Consider the following 22,896-nt stretch of genomic DNA (forward strand, 5'->3'; position numbering starts at 1 on the left):
TCTGGAGATATATCTAGAAGTAAATTGCTATGGTCAATGTCAAAGAAATTACTGTTCATGATCTCCTCTAAGATTTTTATGGTTTCATGTCTCACATTTAGGCCTTTCTTCTATTTTGTGTTTGGTGTAAGAAAGTGGTCCAGTTTCATTCTTTTGGAGGTAGCTGTCCAGTTTCCCCAACACAATTTGTTGAAGAGACTCTCTTTTTCCCATTGGATATTCTTTTCAGCTTTGTCAAAGGTTAATTGACCATATAGTTGTGGGTTCATTTCTGGGTTTTCTATTCTGTTCCATTGATTTATGGGTCCATTTTTGTGCCAGTTTTGATCACTACTGCCTTGTAATAAAACTTGAAGCCCAGAATTGTGATGCCTCCAGCTTTTCTTTTTCAAGGTTGCTTTGGCTATTCAAGGTCTTTTATAATTCCATAAAAATTTAGGATTGTTTGTTCTAGCTCTGTGAAGAATGCTGTTGGTATTTTGATAGGGATTGCATTAAGGGATACGTGCACCCCAATGTTTATCGTAGCCTTATCTGCAATTATGGATTATGCAATTATGGAAACATCCCAAGTGTCTATTGGTTGATTAATAGATAAAGAAAAGGTAGTATATCTATAATGGATTATATGTATATAATATATATAATGGATTATATGTATAATGTAATATATATAATATGTCATATAATATATAATGGAATATATAAAATCCATTTTATATATATAATGGGATACTACTCAGCCATGAAAAGGAATGAAATCTTGCCATTTGCAATGACATGAATGGGGCAAGAGAGTACCATGTTAAGTGAAATAAGTCAGCCAGAGACAAATACCATATGATTTCAATCATATGTGAAACTTAAGAAACAAAACAAATGAGCAAAGGGGGAAAAAAGAGAGAGACAAACCAAGAAACATACTCTTAACTACAGAGAACAAATTGAGTGGTTATCAGAGGGCAGGTGGGTGGGGGAATGGGTTAAATATGTGATGGGGATTAAGGAAGGTGCTTGTGTTGAGTACAGGCTATTGTATGGAAGTGTTGAATCACTATATCATGCACCTAAAACTAATATTATACTGTATGTTAACTAACTAGAATTTTAAAAAAAACTTTTAAAAAAATGGGGTGGGCACACAAATCCAAGAGTTTTTTTTTCCAAATAGAGGGAAGAAGCATCTGAAATATGGCCCACTGTTTATAGAGAGTAGAAGTAAAGGCAAAAAAAAATTACTTAGGAAAATCTTTAAAAATTAATTAATAATAAAACTCAAAAACATTTTATTTGTAAGAATTAAATTTAAAACAAAATAGTAATAAAAGATTAAAATAAAGAGATGGACTAAGATATATGTGAAAGGTTCTGAAACATTGAAGTGCTAATCATATCAGTGCAGAATCTGAGATAAAAGGAATTAAATTAAGGGTTATTTTGATTGGTATGTTCTTTTTATTTATTTATTTATTTTGACAGAGAGAGATCACAAATAGGCAGAGAGGCAGGCAGAGAGAGAGAGAGGAGGAAGCAGGCTCCCCGCCAAGCAGAGAGCCCGATGCGGGGCTCGATCCCAGGACCCTGAGATCATGACCTGAGCTGAAGGCAGCGGCTTAACCCACTGAGCCACCCAGGCACCCTGATTGGTATGTTCTACCATGAGGATTTCTGCTCTTATAACCACAATACACATTTCTTAATCAATCAAGTAGACAAAAAGTAAATACAAAATAATTTAAAATGTTAAATTGACAGCTACAAATTGAAATTTATGATTCACATTTTCAAGCATTCTTTGGAGATTGGGGAAGAAATATACACTGGATCACAAAGTTTCCCTCAATAAATTATAAAATTCAGAAATTATAGACATTAATTATTCTACCACAATATAACTCAGTTAAAAGTAAATGAGAAAAACATAAATTCTAAATATTATTCATTGTGGTATACACACACACACACAAATTAAAAACTTGAAATATAACATATTAATTAGTACATTTAAAGGAGAATTGTAAATCAAATTGTAGACTGCGGTGGAATAACAAATTTTTCATAACAAATAGCAAATTTTTAGCAAAAAAAATTTTTTTTTAAGATTTTATTTATTTATTCGACAATGAGATAGAGATCACAAGTAGGCAGAGAGGCAGGCAGAGAGAGAGGAAGGGAAGCAGGCTCCCTGCTGAGCAGAGAGCCCGATGCAGGGCTTGATCCCAGGACCCTGAGATCATGACCTGAGCCAAAGGCAGAGGCTTAACCCACTGAGCCACCCAGGTGCCCCCCCAAATTTTTTAATATATATATTAAATTAGATTCTCCCCTCACAAATACAGTAAAGTAAATTTTACATGGATTAAATATTAAAATATATTTTTGTTCTAGTACCATACTGTTTTGATGACTACAGACTTCAACTTTCACCTATATCATAGACATTTCCCCATCTGAATATTAATGGATATATTTTTATTGTTCATTGGTTATAATTATTGGTAATTATAATTATTGGTTAATTATTGGTAATAATTTCCTAATGAGAGATTTCTAGAAGTAATGGTACTTCATTAAGTTCACATAAATTATTTTAAAAATCTTGATACATAATAACAAATAATTTTCCTGAAAAGATTCATCAATTTACATTCTTAGCAGCATCTAATTAGAATGAAGGCTCATAGTTCCTTCACTATTTTTTTGACAACTTGATAAGTCTGATATGTCATTATTTAATTTATTTTTTAAAAGACTCGCTTACTTATTTTAGAGAGAGAGTGAGCAAGTGGGGAGAGGAAGAGAGAGAGTAAATCTTCAAGCAAACTCCGCACTGAGTGCAGAGCTTGACACAGGGCTGGATTTCATGATTCATGAGATCTAGACCTGATCCAAAACCAAGAGTTGGATGCTTAACAGACTGAGTCACCCAGGTCCCTCATGGTTTGACATTATTTTCATATAGATTTGCTTAATTGTGAGTTTAAATGTGCTTTCTTGTTTCTTGATCACTCATATTTCTCCTTTCAGTTCATTTCAGGTAAATGAACTGAAATTCATTTACCTGAATCCACATCTGTTCTTTTGACCAGTGACTATTTTTGAGGGGTTTGAAGTGGCGGGGGGGGTGGGAGGTTGGGGTACTAGATGGTGGGTATTATAGAGGGCACGGCTTGCATAGAGCACTGGGTGTGGTGAAAAAATAATGAATACTGTTTTTCTGAAAATAAATAAATTGAAAAAAAATTATTTTTTAACAGAGTAAAGATACCAACACTTGTTATATAAGTGCCAAAGAGTATTAGAATTTTTAACACTAAGGCAGTTTGGGTTTTTTTGTAGTCAAATGTATCATTATTTGTTTTATCTTTAGTATTTTGGGTTTTCACTTTGTTTTACTGGAACAAAAATAAGAGACATAGATCAATAGGACACCTAAGTTTTATACTGCATCACCACCTCCAGTGCCCTCTGGCTTCCCAGTTAGGTTTGGCCAATGGAAGGCCCCAGCATACTGGAAGAGGCTTCCTCCATGGTAGGCCTTACCTGGCAGTCGCTGGATTTCTCTTCTCATGGGCCTCTGCTAGATTCAGTATTTGAGCTCTTACACACTTAGTGTGCTTATGGTTCCCTATTCTCTACCACCGACTTTCCCAGCTGCTCTTTATCCTTGCTGGATGACAATCTTTTTCACTTTTGCTCTTGTGGTAGATGTGTATCTCTATTTCATTGTGCCTTCATTTGCAATTCCCTGATTGTTTGGCTGTTTGGACATCTTTCTTTTTCATTTTAATACCTTAGTGATCACTTGGATTCATTCTTTAATGAAGGGTCTAAGTCCTTGCCGTTTTTTAAAAAACACGTCATTCTTTTTTGTCTGTTTGTTTTATTTTGTGGGACCTCTTTGTTATGAATGTAAGTCCTTTATGAAATATATGTGTCACAAATATCACAAAATCACAAAACACAAAAATCTGTGATTTGTTTTTAGCAGTTTTAATGTTAAAAATGTCTTTTGATAAATATGAATTTTTAATTTTAATGTAGTCTACTTATTAATGTTTCCTATTGTGGATTGGGTTTTTGCATGTTTTTTAAGAAATCTTTGTTTATAAGAAGGTCTTAAAGATTTTCTCGTTTTCTTTAAGTAGCCTTATTTTTTTTTTTTATATTGGATCTATGGCCCATCTCAAGTTCATTAATTAATTAAATATGTAAAGGATCAAAGTTCATTTTTCCATATAGATATCCAATGAGTCCAGTACTATTTACCCTACTCAACTGCAGTGGTGTTTTAGTCATATAGCATATTAACTATCATGTGTGGAACTATTTCTGGGCTTTCTAGTCTAGTCCATTGCTTATAGACAAGTCTGTGCTTATGTTAATCCTACACTATTTTAGTTATTATAGCTTTATAGCCAGTCTTCGTATCTGGTACTGTACATCCTTCATTTGTTTTTCCGTACCAAAATTGTTTTACTTGATTAGGTCTTCTGCATTCCCGTAGAAAATTTGTCAATTTCACACACACATAAATTAGAATTTTCATTGAGATGGTATTGCATCTGTAGATAAATTTTAAGAAAATTGGCTTTTAAAAATATCAAGTTTAAAATTTTCTTTTAAATGCAGTGTTAGCAGCATTCCATGGGTTTTGATATATTAACTTATCATTCAATTTAAAATATCTCCTAATTTCCTTTGAAAATTCTTTTTTGACTAGTGGTTTATTTAAAAGTGTGCTGATTGGTTTCCAAATATTCACAGATTTTATAGTTATTTTACTCTTGGTGATTTCTAGTTTAATTCTGTTGTCTAGAGATCTCTGCATAAGTTCAATTCTTTATAATTTGTTGAGATTCACTCTATGGCCCAAGATAAGTATTATTTTGGTAAATGTTCCCTGTGAAATTGAAAATGATATGTATTTTATAGTTTTAGGAAGTCAAAATCAATATATGTCAATAAAGTCAAAGGTGGTTAATTGTACTGCTCAAATCTTCTAAGTATTGATTTTAGCAATTTTTTTCCATGAGTTACAGAAAAAAATGTTTAAAATTCTCCACTATTGACTTTGCTTCTATTCTTCATTCAACTTTGTCAGCTCTCCTTTATATATTCTTATTTTTTATGTGTTTAAGTGAATATAAATATTGAATTATTCCATCTTTCTCTTTTTTTTTCATCTTTCTCTTTAATTGATCATGTTACCGTATGAAATGTCTCACTTATAGTCTTATAATCTACTTTGATATTGATAAGCTTGAACCAGTTTTTTTTTTCATTAGTGTTTGCATGGGAAATCTTTCTTTCTTGTACTTTCATCCCTTCTATTTTTCTAAAGATTTTATTTATTTATTTAAGATATATATATATAGAGAGAGAGAGAGAGAGAGAGGAGGGGCAGAGGCTGAGACTCTCATGCAGACTGCCTGCTGAGCTTGGAGCCAACTCAGGGTGCTATGTCATGACCCAGAGATCACGAACTGGCCAAAGCCAAGAGTCAGATGTTTAACTGACTGAGCCACCTAAGCGCCCCTCATCCTCTCTGTTTTTCTAACTAACATGTATCGTTTACAAATAGCATATAGTTCAATTTTCTTTTTTTATCTAGTCTAGCAAACTTTGTCTTTTAATTGGAATATTTTCCATTTATGTGTAATATAATTACTAAGATAGATCTGAGTTTAAATACTGGGCCTCCTCAAGGGGGTGGCAGTTTCTTCCAAGTAAGAAAGGAAGCAAACAAGATAAACAGAATATGAAAATGGTCATTGCTACTGCCACACGTCTCTGAGAAGACTAAGATGGGTAGCAAAAGTGGTGAAGTGGAGGGTCTAGCAACTACCAAGTGGAGCCAGGATTTAAACATGAATTGTGTTTCTAAAATCTAAGATCTTTTCTCTTCTAACAAGCTTTTTCCCAAGAACACATGCCCTTTTCTCCTTTGAAAAAATCTATTCAAACACTACAATATGGAAAGATAAACAGAAATGGTTTTCTCTGTGATGGTGGCTTAACAGCAACAGGAAACCCTATGCACAGGGTCAGGTCTCAGTAAATGTGAGTAGCTTTTCCTTAATTGGTAATTTCTTTCAGCCATCTGAATACTCATAGACATATGCTTAAAAATTGCCCTTATGATTAAGGCAAAGAGCCTAAAACTGAATAATATAAAATGGTATTTTGGAGAACTATGGTGAAGAAATACCTGAGGGGTGTGTAAGGGCACTAACTTTTCATCTGCTTGCTAGGAAGACAATAAATGACATTTAAGGGAAAATATAGATAAGTATGAAACTACGTAGGTAAAAACCAGAAAAAAACAAGCTTACAAAGTTGAAATTTAATACTTTAATTGCATAAGTAAAAAAAAAGTTAAAAAAGCTTCATAAGTGTGACTATTTAGTAAGAAACACTATTTAAAATTAACCTATTAAAAAAGCTAAAGAAGACAAAAGTTCATTACAGTATTCTATTTTTCTTGAAGAAGCCAATGTTTTAAGTCTAGAAATAGCTAAATACCTCTATGCCATAATATTTCCTTTAGGCTATTACATTTTTCTTAGAAAAAAATATTTAATTTCAGCTCACATCTAACTTGTGGGTGACTATGCAATACAACATTACGCTGAAATCCTAAATTGTCTGAATGGGACTGTAAGTCTGAGATATGACATTAGCTATATTATACCGAATTGTAGCCCAGGTAAATTACTGTTTGTTCCAGCGACCAAAAATATTATTGAATGTGCATCATTTTCAATATGATTTTAAAACTATGTAATTATATTTGTTTGGTTTGTTTCTAGAGGAAATATGCACAATTCACTACTGCCCTCTGCTGCATGGAAGAGTGAGGGAAAAGGAACTGTCGTGGGGTTGGGTGAATCTGTTGGTGGGTATAAGGAGGGCACGTATTGCATGGAGCACTGGGTATGGTGCATAAACAATGAAACTCGGAACACCAAAAAAATAAAATTAAATTAAAAAAAAAAAAACTGTCACGGAAACCTATTTGACTTACACTTGCCTGATTTGCTGTATTAATCCACACCAGCTATTCTTTCTGTAAACAATGAAATACTGGCGGATATTACAAAATGAGACCTTGGATTAGATTGTTACTGCCTCTAGAATACCCTCATACTTTTATATAGAAGGTGGTAGTTAAAAACTCAGACAAAAAGATCTTTGTGAAGCAGCTACTATTTCAGAGACAAGGTCTAGAAGAAAATTTCATTACTAATAGGTCACTATAGGTTTTCTTAGGTGGTTTAGTATCTGATTATGGGAAGAAGATTTGAGAACATCTTCAAATGCCCAGTCAATGATAAAATCCTCTTGTTGCTAACCAACAAAAGCCAATTTTGTGTTTTTAGAAATTTCGGAGCTATTTTTGTCATATGTAGAAAGCCTCCATCTAGGACTTCTCACTAACAGGTGGCTTATGATAACAGAAACAAATCTTAAATTATCTTCTTATAAATACCCATTTCTTAGCAGGCAAGAAATCACCTAATCTAGTCAGGCGAGTCAGGAGCATGCCCACTCAGTCCTCACGGACTCTCCGCAGCAAACTGCAAAGCACTTGGGCAGTTCTTTGGCAGAATCATCCAACATTCTAGGCAGTCCACAAAATGACTCCTTTTTTAAATGAGATGGAGTGGTAGTTTGGGAGAGTCAGAGCAAACATTACAACAGAATAACATCACACTCTGAAAGATAAAATAGTCTTTTTACATTGTCAGAATAACATTAACTCCTGTTAAACAATATAACAAAATAATGCCTAATATAATTAAAAGTTATTCTTGAAAACATCATCACCTGGTCCATTTCCCATTCGCACATATACCCAAAATGTGCTTTGTAACATGTAAACAGTGTCCCTCAATACCTTTTGGTTGATGCTCTAACTTGCAGAATGGTTTTCTACTAGCAGAGATTTTCCACGTTAGTTGGGAATATTCTGTTATCCCCGGGTCCTTGTGTGAAGGAAGGGGCTATCTTGAAGCAGGATCAATTCACCTTTTTATCAGATATGGTAATGAATAACTCTGTGATAGGAATGGAAGCACCAGACAAAACAGAGCTTTGGGATTATAATGCCATACATCCTCTATGCTTCTATTTTGTTCTTGTAAGACAATTGTCCAAAAGTGGCTGAAGATGGAGTTCAAAGATTCCCTGAGATTAACAAATAAACAAAAAACACCCCAGAATTTATGACTGTTTTGTGAATTATTTCTAATAATTATTTGTTATTTCACAGTTATTGGCTTAACCTTGCTTTCACTACAGTATTCTGTCTCAGAAAGAGGCAATGAAGGAGCTTCTAAAAGCTAGAGGGAGTGATATTTATCACCTCCAAAAGAAAAAAGAAAATTCTGATAATTGATAAATGGTTGAATCAATCAGTTCTCAAAACTTGCCAAAGATGATGAATTATTATAACCAACAGATGTTACAAGAGATTACAGAAGATGAAAGGGATGTGTGAACCACAATGAGGATCTTGGAATATTCTTGTGAGTTAAACCACTGGTAAAGTACCATTACTAAGCAAAACACTAAAACAAATATATCTAAGTATGCTAATATCAATGATGAAACAAAATCAAAGAGTAATGGAATTGATCAGAGAAAATTTTCTGGAGATGAACTTTAAATTAGATTTTAATGGGAAAAAACAAACAAAACAGATGCTTAGATATGGACAAACTGGTGGTTCCCTCAGGGGAGGTAGTTGAGGAGATGGGTGAACTAGATGGTGGGCAGTAAGGAGCACTGAGTCATGTATGGAATTGTTGAATCACTACATGGTACACCTGAAACTAACATGACACTGTATGTTAACTATACCGGAATTAAAACAAAATAAAAAAGGTGTACACTTACCTTGATAAGCTCTGAGTGACATATAGAGCTGTTGAATCATATTGTACACCTGAAACTAACATGACACATGACACTTGTATGCTAATTACACTTGGGGAAAAAATGGTTTAAAAAGTGAAGAAAGTGAAATTACAATACAAGTTTAAAAAAATCAACTCTTAATGGAAGAAAGAGGACTGAATTAATAGAATCAAATCTTTCTAGTTTGAAAGAACAAGCCTTAATATTTTAGATAGATGAGAAAGTTTTCTAGGTAGAAAAGCCTGGATAATGTAAAGGCATGAAGATGAGAACTTCAGTTTGAAGAAAATCTTATGAGATGAGGATGGCAGGCCTAAGCCCTTGTAACATAATTTTGATGCTGCCAACAGCACTTATAATCTATGCAGTAACTCCATCACACAACTTTCCAGCAAAAGCGGACAAAGTCCCCTTTCAAGCTGAAAATTTTTTTAGAATATTTTAGTTATAAGAGTTAGATGTATCGGGACCTCTGGGTGGCTCAGTCAGTTAAGCTACTGCCTTCGGCTCAGGTCATGATCCCAGAGTCCTGGGTTTGAGTCCCACATCAGGATCCTTGTTCGACAGGGAGCCTGCTTCTCTCTCTGCCTCTGCCTGCCACTCTGCCTGCTTGTGTTCTCTCTCTCTCTCTCTCTCGCTCTCTAATAAATAAATAAATAAAATATTTTAAAAAGATGCATTAACAATGAATTTTGGAACACTGAAAAAAATTAAATTTAATTAAATTAAAAAAGAATAGATGCATTAAAATGATATTTTTGGCATAAATTTCTATTTGGATTTTCAATGAAAATGAAAGTTTAAGTATTAAAAAATGAAAGTAGATACTAACATATGAAGAAGAACAGAAGCAATGCTACAAAAATGATAGGGACTACTTCAGTAATCAATAATGTGATCAATGAGTTTCCTTGCCAGGCAAAAGAACACAGATGGATAAAGCAACTTATCATTAGCTTAGTGGAATGTCTTTATCCTAGTCGATTATTTCCTAGTGGAGAAAATCAGTCGGCTTTAATGTGCTGAAAAAGTAGGATTTATTAAAAGTGCTAATTAATGATTGAAAATCACATTTGGAATAGGACAGAGTGGGTTCCTAAGTCTGTATTTAACTGGTTAAAATGAGTTCTCTTGCTCAGGAAAGAATTTTTGCTTAGATCTGGTGAGAGTATAAGGTATCTCTCAAAATACTTTGTCATTTATCACCTTCAGCAGATGGCCTTTCAAAGTTCATGGCCATTAGTTTCAAAAAGTTATATAAAAAATAACACTTAGTTTTCATACCTGTTAGCAAGTGGTGCTTTAAGGGGAAAATCTCATTTTACACAATGTGCAAGTTATCTAAATTGGATTTTTGTGTGATTAAATTTCCCTAGTATTTCTTCAGCCTTCCACTTCCTATACTTCATGGCCCCAGAAAAATAAGGTTGGCAAAATACAGCTCATATCAGGTGTGATTTCCGATAAAGTTAACATGAATAAACTTCCCAGGTATAAGGTTCATTGCTTAACATTTTTGTACCTTGAATGAATAAGAGGATGATGTAGGATAGTAATGCTTTCCATTTGCTGGAAATGGTTCACTTGTGTTCATCTGGAATAACTTGATTCATTGTTCTCATATAATTCATTAGATTTACTATAACAGTAAAGTTAAATTTAGATTCTTGAGAAAAAAGCTGTATGAGCCAACATGAATTTACAATAATATTTACTTCTATACCTCTTTCCTTTGACCTGAATAAACTGGCCAATTTCACATTGCCTAAAGATAACATTTACAATACAGTAAAGTATGTCCTTTCCTTATTCAGACTGAGTTGGAAATCTGATCTGTAACTAAAGCCCAATGATTCAACTTCTCCTTAACAGAAGAGACATCAATGATTGGCATCTCCCAAAGTAGTTATATTCCTTTATAATGTTTGCCAATCTGGCATTTTGAAATGTAGCCCTTCATATATGTCCTATTTTAAATTAGAAGCTCTCGCTGTTAAAAATCGCAAGGAATTGTCTTTCAATAGCCAATACCAAAGGAAAGGTATACTAGTAAATGCCAGCTTATTCACTAATCTCCCGTAGTTAATAAATTAAGGTAGTTTGCCTATGTGACCACTGGCTGTAGTTATGTAGCCTTAGACAAATTACTTAAATTTTATATGGCTTCATTTCCTCATTTGTAGAGATAATAATAGCATCCACTCACAGGGTTCTTGTGAAGACCAAGTAAGATAAGATAAACCAACTCACCAAGTCAAGAAGTAGGAAGGGTAACTCTCACAGGCATGGCATCTTATTTTGAAAGATTATGAATAGTCAGTTTCACTTCCGAGTTAGAAAATCTGAGATAAAAGGAATTGGGGGCTTCCATTACAGATGGGTCAAAAGACCCATGGGTAGTAAAGATATAGATGGGTAGTAAAAAAAGAGTTCTCAGGTTTGACACATCCTGATCACTGAGTTTTAAAAGGAATTAGTGGAATTATAATTAATACTTATTTTCTTTTTCATGCTTTCCTTATCTTTACATTTTTGTAAACCAAGCAAGTATCACTCATACAGCAAAAATTAAAACAAGCAAACACAAACTCTGACATTATTTTTTAAAGGAAGAAACTAAAGAAAATGTTAATTTAATAGTAACTTCACTTGTTGAAAATAAAGTTCTGTGGTTGTAGTAAATACGCTTTAGTTCTCTAAGAAAATTAAAAGCCACAAAGCATGATCTGATGACATGCATTAATGAAGAGTAGTCACAGTGACTTGGAAAAATAATTTCTAATCTATCGTCTGTGAAAAACTTGTTCAAGATACGTCTTAGGTAATGTGGGAGACATCCTCTCTACCAACACACTTGCAACAGATCAAATGCGATCTAGAAACATTAACATTAACATCTGTTAGTACTAAAATCTTGAGCTCCAAATCCCTATTTGCCTATTAATGGAAAGCACCTCTTTAAATGTCTTTGAGGGTTCTCAAGGGTGCTTAGAGAATGTGTCTCATCTGTTCTGGCCGTTTGCCTCCTCTTGCCATTGGTGATGCTGCCCAGCCTGTTTTGACATCTTAGCCAAATTGCCCCCTTGGAGCTAAAACCCTATTCCTGTCCATTATCATACCACTATGCTTTCTGCTGGATACTCAGTTTGGGGAAAGGCCTTCTAGCAAGGGCAAACCTGCTTTAAAATCTCCTGGCGGTTAATGACAGAGCTGTCCTGTTTGCTGCATGAGTACATGGCTAAGGTGTCTCATGTCCCACGCACCCACTGAGAAGGGCAGCTCCATGCAACCACCAGTTTCCTTGACCTTAAGTGTCACCACTGCCACCATCCCCTCTGTCGTGGAATACCTCCTGATTTATCCAGGCATCAGTATTACATATGTGAGATGATATATTCATTTATTCATATATTCATTTATTGTACTTAAGTCAGGGACTACTCCACAGCAAAAGTGCAGGAGTCCCTGCATGTAGCTTTTTCTGGGCTCACATATTTCATCATTGGTCCCAGGTCATGCAAATACCTCCACAGTCCCCAACTGGAATGAGTTTCAAAATCAGCTACACCTTATTGTCCTTATACTAACAGGACTTTTTCCTAAACATGTTTTTTTTTCTTTTTTTTTTTTGCTAAACATGTTTGCTAAACATGTTTTAATTTAAACATTTTATTATTCAATTTACTGTAGTAAATTTACTATTTACTATTACTATGATATTGGTATAGTCCAGTTTTTCTGTTTAGGATGTTATCCTCAAGCTATTAGATGAAATAAAATTCAGTTGCTTTCTTATGGGAATCTGAAAGTATCTGTATTACAAGTGGGAAAGGAACTCATTACCTATAAATTCAAAACCCACTTCTATTCTCTATAAGATGTAGTCAAAAGTAGGGTACACTGTCTTAGATAAACCATTTGATTTATGTGGAAAACAAGAAACTCCAGCCAGTGTTCAAGGATTTCAAACCTGTTGTCTTAAAAGTAAATTTATTTTCATACTTATCATACTGATCTCCACTGCTCATTCTCTCTTTCTCTGCTATTGATACATTTTCTGATGAAAGATTACCCAATATAAAGGTCAGGTTGTGAAAAATGATCCCATTTATTCTGTAAATAGTAACATACAATTCTTTATTTTGTTTTTGGATAGCAACAATATTTCACATATTTCCTTGAAAGCTACAACTGATAAAGTCAGCTGTATAGCCCACAGAAATTGAAGTGATTTGTTTCTCTTTAACTTATCCTTGATCTCACTTATGAGCCTCTTTTAGAACAAGTAACTCCCCAAGAAAGAAAAAAGAATGTATTTCCACTCCCTACCCCCAACTCACACTCAGATACTCTTCAGAAAGGACAGTAAATACGGCCTTAGGAATGCAAACCTGAAGTGTAAAGACCTGCAACAGTGTTTCTTCTTTACCATAGTCCTGGAGTTCTCTGTTCTATAGTATATGATGGAATGGGAGATTTTTTTTTTTTCTAGAATGGTATTAGACTGACTAGAAAAAAATCTCAGTGGAGGAGACCAATAGAAGATCTCAGACCTAGAGAAGACAAGCAGCTGAGCTCATGGCATAGGTTAACAGGAAAGGCCATAAGGACCTTTGTATTGGATGAGTCATTCTATCCTTAATCAACAGGAAGCAATCACTGTGAACCTTAGGGGGAAAGACAATCAAAAATTTTTCTTGAGCAAGGCCAATGTCTAGTGCAATAGTTGTCAATTAGTCTGGTGGCCTTTGAAAATTCTTACTTGTCCCCCTGAGCCAAGATGATAGTATTCCACCTGTTCTATTCTGTCATCAGGGAAGGAGATAATGTGGGAAAAAACAGAGTTTTGATAAATCCTATCCCAAAGATTAAAAAAATTAAACATAGTAGTCCATGGGAGTTTCAGTTACCAACTTAAATTCAGGTTAGGAATTACCATTATGAGAAATTTGCAAGGTTTATGATTCCCTGTGTTTACAATTTGCAGTTGTTATGGTGGCTTTTGTTATTAGCAGCCTTTTTGCTTATCCTTGAAAACAACAAATACTAAAAGAACTAGGGTCACTGTATCACATTTATGAGTTCAATTTTGGAGGGCAGAAGGGAACTTTAAGGGGCTTGAGGATAAGGTAGCATTTACAAAATAAGAAGAAAGCATTTGTGTCCTTGGGACCTACTGAAAAGGAAAAAAAAAAAAAAAAAAAAAAGACCATGGGTGGCTGGGATGGTTTTGCATGAATTCAGTAAAGATTTTAGGGTGACTGGTCTGGTTTTGCATGAATTCAGTAAAGATTTTAGCAATGAAAAATGTTAGTTGATATTTCTTAACAGTTTTAATTTTATTTGCAAAGTTTATGGAAACTTTTATATCTATGATATTGGATTAAAAGTTTATATAAGTAAGACATGCCAGGCTGTTCAGTAAAAGACATTTAATCAAGTTTTGTAAGGGGAAGGAAAACAAAGCTTAAACAAAGCCAATAGTGAGTGTCCCCAAACCACTCTTTCTCAAATTATCCTCATCTTTGCAGAGACACAGCTATATAAGGAATAAATTGATGTTAGTAAAAGACAATCTGGTCCATTCACTTGGCATAATTCTAGGAACAGAAGCATATTTTAGTAGTAAGTTATACATTTATTACCACTATGCTTCCTGTCTGTGCTCACACCAAGTAGTTAGCAGACAGTAGAAAAAGCAAGAAGACATCCTCTGAGAACTATCTTACTAAGTCATTTCCTTTCCTGTGGTTCATATACAAGTTTACAAAAGATTCTAGAGTATAAGCCAAAATAGAACATAGCATTTTGCAATAAAAATTACAAGTAGAAGGCTAAATATACATGAATTCAGGATGCTGATGACCACTCCTTGATTCAAAAAAAAATAATAATAATTTCAGGCATTTGGTCATGTTCTTCTCTGGCCTGGAATAACTTCGTAGTTAGCAATGGCAGCCATCACCTTTTTGTCTGCTCGTATATTCTTCTAAAGGATTCTGCCCACTCACAACCCCTACAACCACATGTTCAAACCCCTCTCATTCCTGACCTTGGCCAAATGAAGCAGGACTAGTCCCTGATTAGAGGAAGTTAATCCTTGGGATGTTGAATCCATGGGATGTTACATCCTTTGGTCTGACAAGAGAGTTAATCAGATTCTCCCTGTTGACTACAGTTGGTGGAAGTAAAAAATTCACAACTGGAAAGCTGAGAGACAATAGGACCAGAAATCCTACAATATGACCAAATGATAATTGCAAAGCCTTAGAGGATAAACTCTATTAACTACAAATTCTAAGTTTTCAAGGATTCCTAAAAAATCCAAACCTTCCCTATTAAGCTCTAGGTTTGGTGAGACCTTGGTGTGACGTATCTTTCTAAATTTTCATGAGAAGCCATTTATTTTCCCAAGGGCAGCCTCATGATAAATTGAATTAACTTGAATTTTTTCCATTTGTTGCAACTATAAGAAGCAGACCAAAATACCCTATATCCTATTTTCCATAAAAAAAAACTCTCTTCTAGGCATTATTCAAAATGTATTTTTTAGACTATAGCAGCATTCTGTTTAGCTCATCCTTTACATCTTGTCCTAATAGAAATGTAGTTTGTATTGTTAGCTCTCATGGGATCAAAAGAACCTTTAGCCTGAGTGAATATCTAACTGTTCGGTTCATATGTGCAATGGCTATCCAATAAACTTTGGCATGGCTTACTCCTTCATTTTTTTTAAATTAAATTTATTTATTTTCAGCATAACAGTATTCATTATTTTTTCACCACACCCAGTGCTCCATGCAATCCATGCCCTCTGTAATACCCACCACCTGATACACCCACCTCCCACCCCCTCCCCCCGCCACTTCAAACCCCTCAGATTGTTTTTCAGAGTCCATAGCCTCTCATGATTCACCTCCCCTTCCAATTTCCCTCAACTCCCTTCTCCTCTCTAACTCCCCATGTCCTCCATGCTATTTGTTATGCTCCACAAATAAGTGAAACCATATGACTTGACCTAACTCTGCTTGACTTATTTCACTCAGCATAATCTCTTCCAGTCCCATTCATGTTGCTACAAAAGTTGGGTATTCACCCTTTCTGATAGAGGCATAATACTCCATAGTGTATATGGACCACAACTTCCTTATCCATTTGTCCGTTGAAGGGCATCTTGGTTCTTTCCATAGTTTGGCGACCGTGGCCATTGCTGCTATAAACATTGGGGTACAGATGGCTCTTCTTTTCACTACATCTGTATCTTTGGGGTAAATACCCAGGAGTGCAATGTCAGGGTCATAGGGAAGTTCTATTTTTAATTTCTTGAGGAATCTCCACACTGTTCTCCAAAGAGGCTGCACCAACTTGCATTCCCACCAACAGTGTAAGAGGGCTCCCCTTTCTCCACATCCCCTCCAACACATGTTGTTTCCTGTCTTGTTAATTTTGGCCGTTCTAACTAATGTAAGGTGATATCTCAATGTGGTTTTAATTTGAATCTCCGTGAAGGCTAGTGATGATGAACATTTTTTCATGTGTTTGATATGACTTACTCCTTCATGATCTTCAGGTCTTTCTACAAACATCACTTCCCTGCCAAGAACCACTCCCCCCCCCCAAAAAAAAAAAAAACTAGGATAAAGCAAACCCAATTTCAATTTTCTTTGTAAAGTTAATTTTTTCTTCATAACACTTTTCACCATCTGGCACATATTATTTATTTATTGTGTCTTCCCTGGCCCCACCACCCCAACCCAGGAAATCTAGTTTCATAAAGACAGACACTAATTCTTTTACCATCAGAACTATATTTCCGGCGCTAGGTATATTCATGGACTGATAATATGTACCCAGTAAGTATTTATTGAACTAATAATCCTCACACTATTCCTTTCCCTATTCAGAAAATGGCACCACTGTATACACATTTGCTTAGAACAAAAGCATCCTGACTTATACGTGATTCTTCTCTTTCTCTTACCCTCCACATCCTTTCCTGTTAATCTAATTCAAAATGCATACCAAATCCTACCATTCCTCATTGTCTTAATTATTACCTACTTCTAGTCCAAGGCACCATCCTGTCTCACTGGGCTATTTCAGAGCCTCTTAACCATTTTCTCTGTGCCCTCAATTTTGCCTCCTGCTCCACAAACTACAGCCGACTGATCTTTCTAAATAGTAAATTCTATCCCACAACACCTGTACTCAAAATTCTCAAATAGTTTCCTGAAAGCCTATAAAATATTCCAAACTATTCAACATAACTTGTGAGATCTTATACAATCTCCTCCGTGTTCACATCACGTGACATCTTTATGTCTCCACACTACCCCTCATCATTTTCTTTGAACACATAATGAGCATTCCCATCTCAAGTCTCTCTGTTTGGAACACTTTTCATTGTCTTTACCTAGTTGATTTCTACTCATAACTTGAATCTTAAATGATGCCTTCTGTGTTCACTCTTTCCAAAACAATGTTTGCCCCTGCCTGCGAGCACTGATATATTATTCAGGGTTTTCTACACATAAGTAGTATCTGAAATTTGTTTCTCATATGTCCATTTGCCTGTTTTTGGTTAATGTCTTTATCTTTCTTTACCCAGAAGATGGCAAACTTATGGACAAGATCATCTTATTTGCTACTCTATATCTAGTACCCAGAACAGTATCTGACACATAACAGATGCTGAAGAAATGTTTGTTTTCTGACTAATAAATTTGGAATTGTGTCATCAGATTACACCCCAGCAAAATTTGACCAGAGGTGGAATTTACTGCCCACCTACTTATACTCACTAATCTGTTTTACATTTTTCCTTAGGCTCCTCTTTCCAGCTTACCTCTTTTTAAAATTTATATTCAATTTAATCAACATATAGTATTTTATTTACATATTTTTATTTATTTATTTATTTATTTAATGTATTTATTTGTGTATATTTAAACATATACTGTTTAATTAATATCTAGTGTTTTATTCGCTTCAGAGGTAGAATTTAGTGATTGCATCAGTTGCTTATAACACCCAGTGCTCATTATAACAAGTGTCCTCCTTAATGCCCATCACCTAGTCACCTAGCCAACCCCGTGACTCCCCTCCCCTCCAGCAACCCTGTTTGATTCCTAGAGTTAAGAGTCTCTTATAGTTTTTCCTCCCTCTCTGTTGGTCATATTTTTCTTTCCATTACCTCTTAATTCAAGCAAATGAAACCAGAATCCACCACCCCTAAAATAGCTCCTGCCCTTACAAGACGTCCCACTGGCTTAGACCATCCAGACCAGTTGAGCTAAACCCCTGATTCACCTTGTGCCTGTGGATATGGAACATAGAATGACCCCTGAAATGACCTGCAATTACTTTTACCTCATTACAATATTAAAACCTTTGCCCAAAGAGAAGCCTCAGCCTCATTTACATAACACACAATGTTTGTATAGACAGGATAAAAAGACTTCCCTATCTAAATATTCACTCTAACCCTAAACAAAAGGTACCCATTTACCCTCAACTGGGGAGTCACAGCTTTGGAAGTGATCCCCTTCCCCCCCCCATCATTATCTTTTTATTTGCTGCAAATTAAGTTTTCTTTTCATAAGAATCTGGCATAGTTTCTTATACTCAACTGGTATAGTTTCTGTGATTCACCGAGGAGCAAACTGACATTGGTTCAGTTACAGTTGGACAACATGGTTAAATCACACACTACACCATGAACTCATTTTGTGGCTGAGTAAATTACTTAAGATCACTAATTGCTAATTTTATAATATAACAATAATAGGCCTATAAATTAGAGGACTATAATGAACCTCAGCTGAGATCACACAATGAAAAGTTTTATGTAGACCATAAAATACTATAATTATACTCCAATCACCATCAATAGAGATTGCCTACATTATTAAAATCCCATAAAGACTAGTTGCAGTTTTATACCAGCATAGACCAAAAAATAAGTGAAAAATGACATCTACTATAGAAATAGAACTTTCTATTTCTAGTGTAATAATATTTCTATTTCAAGTGTAATAATACTTGATCTTAGAAAGATTATGTTAATGTGTTATTTTTTATGTCAATGATAAGAAAATAATATCCAACATTGGTTGTCATGAAATTTACTGTAATTGAGGGAGAAACACCCACAGAGAATTCTGTTTGACATTTTTAATTAAATTTTGATATCTCAGACATGATACTTATAAAAAATCTACGAGTATGCATTACCACCATGGCCTTTCCTGACTCTATCATTTCGCCATCCGCTTGAACAAATGCCTCATGTTCCATTGTGGGAAAAGCCTTGAGTCAAAAAAATGGAAGTAAAGGCTACACTTCAGTGAAATGGCAACTACTAAATTTAAATTGCACCTCCATCACACAAATGATTAAAGATAAAAGTGACTAACAATTAACCAATTAAAATAAAAAGTATGTGAATCTGAAAATACTTGGATTAAATTTTGACCAGAGGCAAAGATCTACTAGAAAGGTCTACTGGAAAATTAAATGACCAGAGTTGTTCTGTTGAGTTGAAAATAAAGAAGTAATCCCCAAGCAAAAAGTAAAAATTCTATTCATGGATTTAAAATTTATCAACTATGTGGAATCTCCCACTTCTCTGGGAATAAATCTTTTTTTCCATAAAAAAGTGAAAGGTGTAGGATATGACCTAGATGACCCCAAGGTCTTCCACCTTCTGGAATTGGAATTCCATAAATACCTTCTGAAAGACCAGTTCCAGGATGTGAGAAGCTACGGACCAAAAAGGGGCAATGACACAAAATTGGAAGGAGCTATCAAAGCCTGGACACACACAGCATTTATGTAGATGGAAATCCAGGTGAACCCAGATTTAATTGCTAGTTTTACTACAAACTCTCTGAATGACCTCTGGGAATTTTTGCTTTAATTTAGTCCCCAAACTCCAGAGTGTTTTGAAAATTATAGGAGCTAAGGGTGGGAAAGAACCTTTTTCCCCGGGAAAATTCCAAAGGATAATTATAAATACCTTCTATAGCTCATAATCTCAGTGTTGCTCATGGGTATTTATTTAAATATTTGCACAGACTTCTGCTATCATAGATGATATCAGAGATGACAGATTGCTTCTCTGTTTATCGGGCTCTAAAAGGAATGTACACACTTTGATACAGCATGTTGGGAAATCAGAACTCCCTAACTAAAAAGAAAACAACTCTGAACTTTGTGATATTAAAGAAATATAGCTCTACCATGGGATGGATTTAATGTAGATTTTGTCAGGTTAGGTGAATTAAAATTGTATTGGAAGATTTCTCTGGAGATTTTGTACTTTTTCATTTTCCCACAAATTCACTTGAGTAACTACAGCTTCTTTTACACTTTGTTTTTCCACAAATTCTCCTCTCCCAAACTAACAACAATTTAATTAATTACATTTTTAGGTTCATTGGTAAACACTAGCAACCCAAAGGAAGTATAATTGTCAGTGAGAAAAATGTTTGGGTTTCAGGTTTAGTCTAGTCTTGCCATGTGGTATTGGCTAAAAAGCCTGTCTCTCACCTATGCCAGTTAATCAAAAAGTTATGCTCTGAATCTGGAAGTTTAGTGATCAAAATGTTTTAATGAAGAAAAACATCACATTCTATTTAAAAAGCATTAAAAATTCAATCAAGATTTTGATTTAATTATCCTTTTTTTCATATATACATATATTCAAAATTATTTTCACAGGAACATATGACTTTGAATTATCACTTTCCATTGATACGGAATGCATACATTTTTCATAGTACTTAGATAATGATCAAGTTTGTAATTTATCTCATACTCATATTTTTAGTCTCAAAAGAGCTGAGACAAAAATTAATCTGAACATGAGGTATCACGTGCAAAAAATAAGTAAAAAGTATAGTGCAGATTAAAGTGGACTATCTGACCACCATGGATTCGAATTCATGTTAAAATGTCATTAATTAAAAATAATGTAATAATCCCCTGCAATGGGTGTTATAAACACATGTAATCATTGTACCCCATAGCTTTTGTTTCCAACTTCTTAGAAACACAGAAGGGAAATGGGGATGGGCCAAAAGAAAAGATGGCGGAATGAATAAAATTGAGAGAGGAAGTTCGGGGAAGTAGTGGAAGGAGAAAAACATGGAGTAAATAAAAGGAGAATAATGAGGCAGTAGGATGAGTGACAATTAGGTGTCCTGCTGATTTTTCTTTCCATGCCTTTCTTGCTTGATACTTTGTGTCTGGTTAAAAAAAAAAAAAAGTTTCATGTTTTGGGATGATTCTGCCTCACAGGAATGGCGCTTCTTCTTCTACTCAACTCCCAGTCAGGCAAGTGGTGGTGGAGATGATTTTACATATTATTGCCTCGTCCCCAAATCCAGTAAATCTTTACAGAGAAGGTAAGTGCCTCATCTCTGATACAGTTACACACCGATGATCTTTTCTGTGGGTTCAGAGACTTTGGCATTACTCAGACTCATGAGCCCAGTGGTGAAATGAGCTTGGTAATCTTCACATAAGCAAATACTAGGACACATGCCCTCTTCGCATATCCTTGGATGAAAACATACAGAGGAATGAACAGTGCAGGCATAATGAAAAGAGAAGATTATTTCAATTTTTATTGTTGATATTTTAGTTTATTTGGCTTGACTTTTATTCTAAGGGCTGCAGTTGGCTTGTGGAAAGCATAGTGGGCAAAATATATTTAAAAATAAAACAAAACAAAACAACAACAACAACAAAAACTTGAGTCCCAGGGTTGTCTCAGCCCCTAACTAGCTTTCAGAATTTAATATTCCTCAATGAACAGTTTTTTTTCTATATATAAATTCAAAATATAGTATTTCCATGCTGGTTCCTTATTTGTTTTATTTTTTATACTATGAAATGATTACAAAAATATTGGTCATTATTACTATTTTTTTTGTAGTAATATTACCAAACCACACAGTGGTAAAATTATCTATTTCCAATTAAACCTATTTCTTCTGTACAGATTTGTCCTGTTTATGAGAGTGTTTGGATATAAAGGACCTCTTTAGGACTCATCCTTCCACATCTGTAATTTTTTTCTTTTGTTGGAAATTGATCCCCAACCCCCTCTGCTATTTAGCTTCTGGAATCTCTATCCAAACCTGTACCTCTGGTCTGCATAGGCTTTGAACTGTTCTTCACATTTGGGGCAGGAAAAAAGAGTTAAACTAACCTATTTCTAACAACACCCTTGTGTTGCTACAAGATGTGCCACAGTAGAACTGAAAATCATTATCTTTGTCATGTGAGCAGAAGGTATAAATAAGGTGACCAGAGAAGTTTTATTGCTGTTAGCAGCAGATGCAGTGGAGCCAAACAGCTATTCCAATAATATTCCCCATATGCCGGTGCAAACAAAGGAAAGATCTAGCAGTCCCAGGCTAAGTGAATTAGTGCTCTTCAGTGATGCCATTGCCCAGGGCTGGGTTTTGTTCTTTTTCTGTGATGTCTTTTCAGTGCCAAATATCTTGTCAGTTCCCATTAACAAAGTGCAAGCCTGCCTAGAGTCTGGGTTAGACATATTCCAAGGATGGCAATTGCCTTATTCACAGGTTGTTAACGTGACATATCCTTAGGCCTTGGATGCCCTTTGGGGTCCAAATGGTGCAAATAGGTTTTGTTTTGTTTTCCACTTCAGTTTTCAAAGCCGCCACTCTCGTCCCCACCACCATTTCTAAGCTAGATTTTTGTCACTCTTCCTTTATCATTCCTCTTCCCCAAAATATGAAATGTAAAAGAGTGACCTTGTCCATGAGTGGACAAAGAAGTTATATTTAGCTGATGTCTGGGGAAGAAGACCTTGAAGTTGCATTTTAACTCACAAGCCCATGATTGTGGGATTTGTCCCTTTTTTCCTAGTACAGCTGACATGGCTGATGAACAAGTTCCCTTTTCACACACAATCTCACCCCCAGGGTTTCCTGCTTATTC

Source organism: Neovison vison, chromosome 1, assembly GCF_020171115.1.
Source record: "Neovison vison isolate M4711 chromosome 1, ASM_NN_V1, whole genome shotgun sequence".
Lineage (NCBI taxonomy): Eukaryota > Metazoa > Chordata > Mammalia > Carnivora > Mustelidae > Neogale > Neogale vison.